The sequence below is a fragment of the Achroia grisella genome, unplaced genomic scaffold, assembly GCF_030625045.1.
Source record: "Achroia grisella isolate CSIRO2021 unplaced genomic scaffold, CSIRO_AGI_Agris_v1 utg782, whole genome shotgun sequence".
In the NCBI taxonomy this organism is placed as follows: Eukaryota; Metazoa; Arthropoda; class Insecta; order Lepidoptera; family Pyralidae; genus Achroia; species Achroia grisella.
The window spans coordinates 3,802,091-3,815,785 of NW_026713022.1; the positions used below are offsets into that span (position 1 = coordinate 3,802,091).

The 13,695-nt window shown below is 31.4% G+C and overlaps 1 non-coding gene across 1 annotated transcript; it reads right to left on the minus strand.

Moving 5' to 3' along the window:
* Positions 1-389: 389 nt before the first annotated feature.
* On the minus strand, positions 390-460 carry Trnag-ccc (transfer RNA glycine (anticodon CCC)). The gene has a single exon. It is a non-coding gene; the product is annotated as a tRNA-Gly (tRNA).
* Between the last annotated feature and the right edge of the window lie 13,235 nt (positions 461-13,695).

Consider the following 13,695-nt stretch of genomic DNA (forward strand, 5'->3'; position numbering starts at 1 on the left):
TATGTGGTCACGCCATTGACAACGGCAATCTGCCACGGTATCGCCGATACACCACACCTTTAGGCCAGTAGTCCTCCTTCATGAAGGAGGGCAGCATGTTGCTGGGCCCAAACGCCAATGGGCCAAAACCCAGGTTACAAACGCCTTGAAACTCGCTCGAATCGAACTCGAAAACGCGAGCTGCGTCACGCCATGCTAGGTTACTCTTGGTTCGTATATAATCGATAATATCCTGTTTATGTATCCTTGTTTAAAAAAAGACCTACTGGCCAACAAATATGCATCACCAAAATTTATAATAACACTTCTATCATTCTGATTTTTTTAAAACATTACATTACAATATATATTACCAAATTAAAATTGAGAAACAAAAGACACAAAAAGGATGCACTGCCCGGGAATGGAACCCGGGTCGCAAGAATGGGAATCTTGCATGATACCACTACACCAGCAGTGCGGCGAGCGTATACTGTGAAAATCGATACAGTATCCACGTTGTACTTAGGGGTGAGTGAGGATGAATCCCTGTTGAATTTTATAAACAACAATATTCTTACAATTATTATTTACATTTCCGTGAACCACTTACTATATGAAGACAAAGTTTACTATATGAGTTCTTATGAATTCTTCTTGGCTCAAACTAATTCCAGAAAGAACAATAAATTTGACTTATCATAAATGTCTGTAATAATCTGTAAGGACTATATACGTGCATATATTTTGATTAGATTTGATTTGACACTGAATTGAGTAGAAGAAATCTCTTTTTAAGTTTTTCTTTGCTAACATTGTTTTTAGCAATAGATATAGTGATTCAAGAGGAAGGTTTATATATATAATACACGTACACCCGTGCGATACTGCGGCGTGTATCTAGTAAATAATAAATTTAAAAAGACAAGTACATATTTTCATTGTATTTTTATCACAACATTGTGTTCATCCGAAAAAAAATTTTTGGAATTATTTTTGTAAACAGTTAAAGTTTTATCTTAAGTTGAGTAATTATTAAATCTATGTGACGTAGTAATAAAACTGTCCACAGCCGAATAAAAAAAGTTAAACTCAAATCCATTTAGATTGTCTTTGTATAACTAACTAAATCTAATCCACATTTAATGATATGAGCATAATAACGGATTATGTCATTTACTTCAGTGGGTTATACCATATTCAACATTATATAAATACGTAATACGTATAAGCAAAATCTTTGTACCTACCCCTTTTTACGAAAATAAATAATTAAACGGAGGAATATGAAATTTCGCACACTTACAGTTTATATAGTACAGGAGTGAATACAGGTTTTTTTTTTTAAATAATGTATTAAAAATACTCTAAATCAATAAAAAACACTTTACAAACATGTAGTTAATACACACATATACTCTTTCGTTTAATTGTTGTTGCTGGTTCGTTGTTATTTTTATATTTTAATATTATGGTCAAAATTCACGACCACTAGTTTTAATAAAAGGTCTACCTTTTAGATCTTCAGACAGATGGTCAGAATCAGAAGACCATTATTAGCTAAGGGGACAGTTAGTCGACCGCCACGCGGCGTATTAGTTTATCTCGTAGTTAATTTAATTTAATTAAAAAAATACTAGTCTATTTATTATATACCTATTAAGATATCTAGAATCTTCAACCTTTCATCCTTCGCTTGTATCCCACTACCATACAAAAGATAAATATATAGATAGATACAAAAGATAAAGAAATAGAAATAATCTTTATTCAAATAAACTTAATATAAGCACTTTTGAATAGTCAAGTTTTTTTATTCTACCGCTCATTCGGAATGCAGACTCATCACAAGAAAAATGAGCAAGAAACTTGTGTGTTGCTCTTTTAAATAAATAAATAGGAGGTAAGATCCGTTTGCTATAATTCACTGCCATATCTCACCGTTTAATCGAAACTTAGCTAACAAAACTACTTGCCAGCTGAAATAGGTGAGACAGAAGTACTCACACATATAGTGTATTGTATATATCATTTCACATCATTACCTCTTTTCATGACGACTGACCGCTTACTGACGAGACAGATACGTTCTATATCTCATTACATAGTATAAAACTGATAAAACAAAGTCACTGTCGCTGTCTGACCGTCCCTCTGTATGCTTAAATCTATAAAACTATGCAACGGATTTTGAAGCGGTTTTTTTAATAGATAGAGTGATCCAAGATGAGTAACTAGTTACATCTATAAAATATTCTCACATCATCCGTCGCTCGCCATACATCTATAATTCTATATAATATTTTCTAGTATCAATTTGTGTAATCTTTCTTAATGTACATTTATCATTAGTTGAGAATATATTTTATTTATACACTAGCTTTTGCCCGCGACTTCGCTCGCGTAGTAGTAAGTATTATTATTCATTAGGTGTACTTTTTGCAGCTTTATTTTTGTTTAGCGTGTGTAAAAAATTAGGGCCTACAAAATCTAAGAAGATTTATACAATCTACTATATACTTTCATCCCTTATTTTATCCTCTTAGAGGTGGAATTTATTAAAATCGTTTCTTAGGGGATGCCTACGTCATAATAGCTTTATGCATGCAAAGTCTCAGCCCGATCGGTTTAAAATTGACAAAGTTTCATACAAACTTTCGTCCCCTATTTTATCCCCTTGGGGGTAGAATTAATCAAAATCCTTTCTTAGCGGACGCCTACGTCATAACATCTACCTGCATGCCAAATTTCAGCCCGATCTGTCCAGTGGTTTGGGCTGTGCGTTAATAGATCACTATGTTAGTCAGTCACCTTTGAGTTATATATATTTAGATTTATTGCTACCAACCCCACAAATGACTTTATACAAAGTCACAGCCTACTACTGCCTGATCCCCTTAAAAAAGACCTTGTACTGGACGGTCTATTGGATCGTAGAATTCTTTACCTCACGAATTACGTGCCAGCTCTGGCAGCTATTGAAATACTTAATATAATACTTAAATGCCGATTAAAAAAATATTATTGTCTTTCGCAATGCTGCCGTATTATATATTTTAACTTAAGTCTTATAATTTATAATGGATGTTTATTGATACTTATAGTTATTATTATTACAACAATATCTTAGTATGTCCTCTTTTCGTACACTTATACCTAGTTGATATACTAACCTACAACATTTTCTAGGTTTGCCGGAAGAAATCTCTTATTAGAGGCAAGCTCTCTCTTGTACATTACATTTATTGTATCACTGTTTTTTTCCTATGTACAATAAAGAATAAAATGAAAAAGATGGAAGGTATTCTTTATCCATTCCTTGCAACACAGACGCTAAATGGATAACCAATACTGATTAAGATAATACAGCGTCGTAAAATTTACATGTTTATTTACATTTGTAAATAAACTCAGTATAGAAGTCTATATTTGATTCAATTTGAAATCTTATACTTTTGTACTTATATATGTATTTATAGTATATATATTATATATATATTTATAGTATATATATATATATATATAAGTCAATTATCTATTGTATATTAGTTCTCTCGACAAATTAAACCATGCGTTGCTCTGTAGAACAAAGAAACGACATTTAATGTTTATTTGTCGATCCTTTTCACCAAAACACTGTTATTTTCAATTACTGTCACTCACAATCCCTGTTGTACAATCCACCATACTTCTACTCCCCTTTAACAATTAGCGCCATCTATTGGAAGTCGATGAGAGCAATTGACGCTCAATAACGCGCCTAAAAGCTAACCTTAAAGGGATGCTAAGTAAGTATTCCTTTATATCTCCCCCTAGAATAGATAATATTTTTAAGGTATGGAAACCGGAATAAGTTTTGTAATATGGTATAGGTTTGACTCCATCTTTCTATGACCCGTATTAATTTTGTATATTGATTGCGATAGTTTTTCTTCTATTTTAAATGGGCCAATCCTTATCTCATCCAATTTTCTTCTATTCAATTTGTGACCATTTTCAACATATACCATATCCCCAGTTTTAAAATTATGATTTGTTCTATTTTTATCTATTATTCTTTTATTATATTCATGTGACTTAATAGTTCTTTCTAATGCAATTTTTCTATGTTTAATCCAGTCATCTGGTTTTATATCTAGTTTAAGTTCTTTTGGTAAGAATGAAATATCAGTGCCATCTAATAAGTACCTTGGTGTAAATCCAGTTATTGAGTGTTCCGTGTTATTATATTGATCCACACAATTATGAGCAATAGTCGTCCATGCTTTAGTATTTGGTTTTTCATTTATTTTGCACCTTATCTTGTTTACAAGTGTTTGGTTTAGTCTTTCGTTAAGTCCATTAGAAAAAGGCGAATTTACTGCAGTGAAAATTAATGTGATCGATTTTTCATTCAAAAATGTTTTAAATTCTTTTGAGTTAAGTCCAGGATACTGATCGGTGAGCACTATGCCAATGTCATTACAATTCGGTACATTATTTATAATTTTTATAAAATCCTTTGCATTCTGTGTCTTTGAGGTTACTATATAGGCATATCGTGTGAAATGATCGACTAAAAGGTGTAGATACCTCTTTGTTGATCGTGAGCCACCAAATCCTCCAATTGTGTCTATTGAGACAATTTCCAATGGTTTTGTGGCAGGTCCTAAATACGACATTAAACCATATTTAGCTTGTCTTCTAGTCTTATTCTTTATACATATTTCACATTGTTTGCATAAATCAGTAATATTTCTAGTTAAATTCTTTGCTGTGTACAGTTTTCCAATTGTTTTTTGCATTTGTTTTATACCTATATGACACATCTTTTCATGTATCAATTTTATTATTTTTATACTGAACTCTTCTGATAACAGAATTTTCTCTTGTTTTTTTATTCTCTTATAATATATATTGTTTTTATATATAAAAGTGTTCTTATAATTTTGAACAATCTCATTTTTCTGTTGATCTGTTTGTATATCACTTAATGTTATAAAGTTTATTACTTTTAACTGCTCATGTGTATCTTTATTCGCTTCTATTACTGGGTTTCTACTCAAACAGTCTGCTTCTAAATTATACTTTCCAGGTGTATATTTTATTTCAAAATCATATTGTGATAGATAATAGGATAATTCTCCTAATTCTTCATCCGTCCTAGACTTCATATTTAAATTTTCCAATGGTTTGTGGTCAGAGTGTACTGTGAAATGCTTGCCTATTAACCAGTATTGCCAGTATTTTATAGCTTCTTTAATGGCTAAACATTCCAAGTAAATAGCCTTTTTTTTCTTTTGGTATTCATTTAATTTTTTTGAAAAATATGCTACTGGTTTTTCTTTTCCATTTGGTTGAGTTTGCTTTAACACTGCACCAATGCCTTCTAATGAAGCATCTGTGTATATGTTTATGGGCAGGTCTTGATCAAATATTTCTAAAATTGGTTGTGAGCATAGTAAATGTTTTATTTTTTCAAAAGCTTCTTGGCAGCTCTCTGACCATATGAATTTTTGATTTTTCCTTAGTAGATTATGTAGTGGCTCTAAAATTATTGAAATGTTAGGTATATACTCATGGTAGAAATTTATTTTTCCTAAAAGTTGTCTAATATTTTTTTGATTCTTTGGTGTTGGAAATTTCCTTATTGAAGTCAAGTTGTCTCTGACAGGTCTTACTGTGTTATCCTTTATTATATGTCCAAGATATTTTACTGAATTTGTTGCAAATCGACACTTTGTGAATTTTAGTCGGAAGCCTTCTCTTTGTATTGCTTTTAAAAGCTGTGATAAATGGTCTATATGGTCCTCATATGATTTTGAAAATATTAAAATGTCATCAATGAAATTTACCGCAAAATCTGTTAATTTGTACCGTCTCAATATGTTACTCAGTATTCTTTGAAATATGGCTGGGGAAGTTTTTAAACCGAAGGGTAAACATGTCCATTGATAGTGTCCTTCTTGTGTAACAAAAGCAGTTTTCTTTCTGTCTTCAATTCGCAGGGGAATTGACCAGAATGCGGAGTTAATATCTAATGATGAAAAATACTTACAGTTTCTAGTTTTCATTACTAAGTCATCAATCAAAGGGAACGGTTGGGCCTGAGGTACCACCACTTTATTTAAATCTCTGAAATCAATACACAGTCTAGATTTTTTATTATCTTCTTTTTTGAAAGCTAAGGTTACTGGTGCTGCAAATGGGCTGTATGATTCCTCTATGAGATTTTTCCCGAGCAATTTTCTTACCTGTCCTTCTATTTCTAGCTTATCTTCGATAGAGCATCTGTAAGGTCTTTTACTACAATATTTGTCCACAAGTAGATCAATGCGTGCTTCATAATCTTTTACTGTTCCAATGTCATATTTATCTTTAGCAAAGCTTGATTTATATTTATCTATCAGTTTATTTATTTCAGATTTTTGTTGACTATTTAAATGACTCAAATCCATAATAAATTCATTTTCTTTGACATGTTCATTAAAATTTACAAAGATATTTTTTTCTTCATTTTCATTAGGATTGTCTTTAAAATATTTTTTTTCATTTGTAATTTTTACTTCTGGTTTCTGTTTGATTTCCAGATATTCGTTTTGAGTTAAATTAAATTCTTTTATAATATCAAGTCCAATTAGAAAATCATATTTGAAACTTTTTCCATCTACAATGTAAACATCAATTTTCTTCTCCATGTTAAAAATTTTAATTTTTATTGTTGTCCAACCTTTTGTCTTTTTTACACCATTCATTGTTATTAAGTTTGTGTTGTACTCATTTTTTCCTTCTTTCTTTAATCGCAATAATTTAGAATTAATTAAAGAAATATTAGAGCCGGAATCATATATACCAAAAATGTCTAATTTTCCTTCCAATGTTAGTTTTACTTCAATTAATGGTGTAATTCTACGTTTTTTGGCTCTTTATCTTTTAATTCAACTTCCAATACAGTGTTGTTTACATTTCTATTATAACTTCTCTTGTTCTCATAATCATCAGTTTGTTTAAACCAACATTTTTCTTCAGAGTGAAAACGTCTACCTTTATTTAATTTTTCACATATTTTACAGGGTTTAACTACACTATCTACTCTTAATTTATTATCAAATGAGTTTCTTTTGAATCTATTATAATTATTTTTATTGATTGTCTGTTCATGTTTGCCTATTTCTTTAAAAAGACTCGCTGTTGTTGTTATCAATTCTTTATCCATTTTATACATTATGTAATCTGGTAAACCCATAACAATAATATTTATCAATGTTTGGATATCAATATTTTTATTTATCTGTAATAGTAATCTCTCTTTTTTTGTGGCATATTCTAATAATGAACCTCCTTGATATTTAAAAGTGAAAGCATATTTTACTTGTGACCAACCTTTGCTTTCATATGTTTCACAAAAATTTGATTTCCATATCTCCCATCCTGCATTCATCGTATATTTTATTAACATACTGGTGTACCAGTCCAAACACTGTTTTTCAAGTAGATACTTCAAAGTCTCAATTATTTCTGCATCCTTTAATATGTCGAAACGTTTGCATTCATTCTCAAATTCATTGATCCATTGGTTCACATTTGAATTTTTTCCTGAAAACTTCTCGATTAAAAATTTCTCTGCTATTTTTACAATTGTTTTATTCTCAGAACATATACTAGTGTTCTTACCGGAAGGCTGTGTTTCGAGTGTAATTTCATCTAAGTATTGGTCACTAAATTGTATATTTTCACATTCATCTAAGTAAATTTTTCTCAAATTTTGTGTTAAAGGAATCCATATTTTTCGTGTTTGATGTCTTTTCTTTAGGGAATTCTTGATTTTTGTAAAATAATCGGTAGTCGTTATGGCAGTATGTTTACTTGCCGGCTTTAACTCATCCGGAATATCAAATAAATGTCCATCGGGTGTCTCGATTGAGGTTATGCAAATCACATTGGTTTTCCCATCAGATGCTGCTAATACTGCGAATGTAAATTGTAGTTTCTCCATTTTCTTTCACAATAAATGTCGTTTTATAAGTCAATTATCTATTGTATATTAGTTCTCTCGACAAATTAAACCATGCGTTGCTCTGTAGAACAAAGAAACGACATTTAATGTTTATTTGTCGATCCTTTTCACCAAAACACTGTTATTTTCAATTACTGTCACTCACAATCCCTGTTGTACAATCCACCATACTTCTACTCCCCTTTAACAATTAGCGCCATCTATTGGAAGTCGATGAGAGCAATTGACGCTCAATAACGCGCCTAAAAGCTAACCTTAAAGGGATGCTAAGTAAGTATTCCTTTATATATATATATTATAAGTACGATGTATATACTATACATCCTGTACAGTGCAGTATATATGATGATGATGATGGTGTAATCCAGGCCGATTTCGGCCACGGCGACTATCTTCAATTCCGATTTTGTCGTTGATGTGCTCGCTGCTGCTCCCACATCGAAGGATTGATGTCGCACTGCTTCATGTGTCCCTTCAGCACATCTTTGTACCTGAGGAGTTGTCCACCATGCTTCCGCTTGCCTTCCTCAAGTTCTAAGTAAAAGATCGTCAAGTGTATATATATTGCCATTCCGGTAAACAAAATGTCATACCTCTGATATATATTAAATTATAGGGTGTTACAATAACAAGACGCATTACGAGACTAATTCTTTATAATATTGGCGGTGAACATAAAACATTAATAACCATTGTTTAATTTAACAATACACCCGTTGTAAGCACAGATTATTATATTAGTGCCCGTTATAATATTAGTAAGATATACATTATAAAAAGGGATTGTACAGACTATATAAATTTGAAAGGAGATCAAGAACGACAGAACAAAAGATTACACAGATGTTATTGCAAACATTTTACTAATCTCATATATAAAACCATATAGTTATTATAAAAAACATAGACAATAAAAAGATATATTACAGTTTGTAACTGGGATATTTGCCGTGATAATATCTTTTAAAGGACCCCTCTTTACATGCTCAGTTAAAGTTCCTTGCATAACTGGGAAAGCTATTTATTACTTAAAAGCGAATGTTCTGAAGTTCCCGCTGACTAACATTCGTTTCGTTGAAATTTTATGTAGAGCAAAACTTTCGAAACTTAAGTTGGCACGTACTTGACAAGTTCGTATTAAATGCATTAGGATTCAGACGGGAACCCTTGAAAAGGATATTCTTTACATTCTTTCAAACTTATAGTCATGGGCATATCTTGGGGAACTACCCCTAATAAATATAGTATATGTTACAACATGTACAACATTTTTTGAAAAGAATACGAGCCGAGTTTCTTGTCAGTTCTTCTCATCTCGAAATTATTCCGAACTGACGGTAGATTTTACATATCATAAGAGTCTGTAATAGACCTACATGAATAAAGATATTTTGAATTTGAATTTGGTTTTTAAGTCTTATTCTGATGTATAATTTTTATTATAGCAAAGTTTAATTAAAATTCATTCAGTAGTTTTTGCGTAAAAGAGTAACAAACTTCCACCCATACATCCACATTCACAAAGCTCCGCGTTTATAATATCTAGATAATAGTAATTAACTTTAAAAAACTTGTTCGAAATTGTCGTTTTATTTCTAAAAATGCTTACATAATTTATTTCTATTCGTACCCAAGCTCCATCTTGTGACTTATCGCCGATTTACATTTGTGTAACTTGTATTACATTTTACATTCTTACAGAATAAACTGAAAGAACATTGTAGTTCTCTTTATTCATACAAAACTTTATTTAAAAATGTCAGTTACATGTTGTATATCAAATTTTATAATATTATATAATAGCCTATAAATCATAATAATAATCAAGTCAAAATTGAGGCGTTTTATGGGACTGCTATTCGGTGTTACGGTAACCAATTACCATCAGATGGGCCGTATGCTTTTTTGCAACAATCGTAGTATTAAAAAAAGTGATGTCTGTCACGTCGTTCTTATATAACTATTACCAATTTTCTTCAGGAATCAATCAATCAATCATCATTGCAGTAGCGGAACATATCTTCTTCTTAGTCGATTCCTCAAGGCTGAGGGTCGTGTCTACCAGAAATTATTCATCTATCTAATACTCTCCATCTTCACTCTGTGCCAAATAGATCACTGTATATTTCGCTCAAAGGCATCTCGAATGTATAAAATATAATGACAATAGAATAGAAAGAATAGAATAGAATAGAAAATCATTTATTCAAATAAACTTACATTGAAGCACTTTTGAATAGTCATTACTTTTTTTTAATCTACCGCTCATTCGGATATCAATCCTTCGCTTCTCTCCGCAAAATGTAGATTCTACAGAGAAAAATGGACGCGTCCACGCGAAATTAATCTAGCACTACACAGAACTACTTATTTAAATATTTCCATTCTACAAATGGATGCAGATGACAGAAAATATGGATGGAAATAGAAATAGAAATAATCTTTGTTCAAATAAACTTAATATAAGCACTTTTGAATAGTCGTATTTTTTTTATTCCACTACTTATTCTGAACGCAGATTCATCACAATAAAAATGTGTGTTGCTCTTCTAAATATGTTGTTTATAATTTTTATCAATTTTGTGTGAATATAAACTACATAAGAGAACAATTGACATAAATAAATAAATAGTTACTTGAGTTACAAAATAAATCAGTCGTAGTTAGTAGAGCCAGTAGAGCAGACCTTATATGAGCACCCGTTCATGAGTATAACGGGCGATTCAGTCATTACTGCACTCAACCATATTTTAGGAAATCGTAGAAAGCAATATGAAAGAACTGTTTAATCACAGATGACAATATGTATATGTATTCAAATTCAAAAATTCACGTTATTTCACGACATTTTAGCCGCTTATGAACGTACCTAAATTTTTTTATATTATAATTTTTCCTTACGAAGAGAAAGAAAAGAAACTAAATTGAATTTCTTTTTTTTTTAAAGCCAGATTATTTACAATGTATATTTATATAGTTATCTATGTCTAACATTAAATGAAAATCCCGTGTATGAACAACTATTGCCATGCACGCTCGTGATCCAAGTGATCTAAAGTAAAATGTATATAAATAAATACATAAATATATATGTATATGTAATAGATAGGAAACCTCGTTTAATCAAGCAGGTTGCAGGTTCGCTTCAAAGCCAACATTGGGGATATCCAGCGAAAATAAAATTGCAACAATATTTATTTTATTTGACTGACAAGGCGCGATTTGCATAAATAACCATTCTATATGCAACGTGTCTGCCATGCTAAGGCTGCCACTTGTTTGTTTATTTACAAATCGTACAGAAATACATTGGGTTAAAATGGAATTTTTAAACCAACCCCTACATTGGCAGGGGTCGTCTTGTCGACGGCTAAGGTAAAAACTATAGATTAATAGTGTATTTTTTTTATAAATTCCATATCTACGCATTATTGGTATTGACTGGACGGACTTGAAGTGTCAAAGAGATGATAGAAGTGCTGTTCTTGCATTCAGGTGACGGTTACCACTCACCAATAGGTGGACTGTCAGCTTGTTTACTATTCGTATACTATAAAAAAAGTTTATTTGTGTGTCAATTCATACTTCCCAATGAGTCAGCAGTGAGCGAAATAGGGATAACAAAATATGAAGCAAAATCTGAAAGATGGAGGTAGGCTCTCTCATCCCATGAGCATGATTGCCTTGCTTTTATCCCATTATTTGGGGTTGACGCAGTTTGTCATCTTCCACTGATCTTTATTAGCCATCACATCTGAGCTTACTCTACTTTCAAACATATCGTCTTACACACAATCCATCCATCTCTTTTTGGTCATCCCCTGCTTTCTATCCATCGACTTTCATGTTAGATTTTCATTTCTTCACACACGATCTTCAGACACGATCCTCGCTTCTCAGCATAACATGCTCACATACTAAGTCGACCGGTAAGACCACATTTCAATCTAGAAAACATCCCTCTGCTTCCAAATAGTTCATCATTATATTTATCCATTTCTTAACTTTGAATTTCTTTTATATCTAGACAGACATATAACAACATCCTGCAAGAAGCAAGTGTCATCTAGAGACTATTAGGATACGTCAGTTTTATCATCATCAATCCGTTCACTGAAATTCATATTAGGTACGAGAGAGTTTTTTTTTCTTCAAATAATATTTTTTAATCAATAGCTAGATTCAACCGAGTGCCAACCCTAAAGAGAACGGACATCTGAAGACCACACATTCCTTCGCTCACGTATTTTCTTTATGCATGCAGCATTTTCCCTTGCTTTTTTGCTGGCAAATTGAATAATCATAGGATAGTGGATTACTGGACTTGCCGCACGTCGTAGTGTAATAGAATAATACTTTTTAATAACTAAGTAGGTATGGGAATAATTATGTCATAGATTACATTGTTCATGTTTTTTAATAAGAAAGCTGGTCACATTGCAAGTATCCCCGCCCCCGAGAATAACGTCAGATATTTTGCTATTACAAATTGAATAATGATAGTATCGTAATTGGTTTTATTTCCAAATAAAAAATATTTTTTTTTTAATATATAGTTTTGCCCGTTGAGTAAATTCTTCACTGAGTAGATCAACCCTTTCATATTGTAGTGAACAAATGTGGATTTTTTTAAATATAATATTAGAAACTTATTACTCCTTGATTTAGAAGAAATCTGTATAATATGTTTTTTGCACCAAATATTATTATAGTTGTCTTACACCACCATCAATAAAGAATTAAAGTATTCACATGAAGTCATGGCAGTCAGTTTATATAAAAAGTCAGCGACTTAACCACTGTAATTTCTAGAGTGAAGATCAACCTTTTACGGTACTCATTGGTACCACTACAGATAACATAACATTACAAACTATCACTAAGTTCCTATTTCTAACAACCACATCCTCCATCCCCTAATATAATTACAATTAACTTATTGTTCATTATTCTGATAACTCCTTTACAGTCCAGAACACCATCTTTTCAAGTAGCTAGGAACTGCTGAAAATTTGCAGAAACGTATTACGTTAGAATTGACGCCAGATGGCGTAATGATTTTAAATGAAATTTTATTTTACGCGACTATGGATATTAATTTCACTTGATAGAGTAATTCTATATAACAACAATAATTAAATACATTTCAATATTCATTATTTTCTTATGTACTAAAATGAAATAAACTATAAATTCGGTGGAGAAAATAATTGTACTAAATAATTTCATACTTTACCCGCTAGGTGCGCCACAATCGCCGCTAGCTTCCGCATGCGTATAAAACTTCCTTAGCCTTCAATGCTCACGAAATTCATGAATGGCGTTCGTTCACAACTGATCGTCTGTAGTAATAAATAAATTCTTATATTAATGTTAGAAAATGTTAGTTAAAATCCCTTATAATAATAGTGACGAACCAATTAGGTAGTGTTGTGATATACTAGCGGCGAATTTCCCGCTAAAATTTGACAATAAAAAATAAAACGTAAGTATTACAATGTTTTTTTTAAGAACACAGTATTTTAACGTACAAGATACATTTTCTATACAGTTAATTACTCGGATAAATATTTAAAATATTCTAATTATTGCAATCGAATCCCGGATAATCTCAGACAGTGTCTAATTTCCTTGAAAACAAAACTGCGGTAATTTTATCGATTTGACTCCTTCACTTCAGTACCTAAGTATGTATAGCACATTATGAATGGTTTCCATGC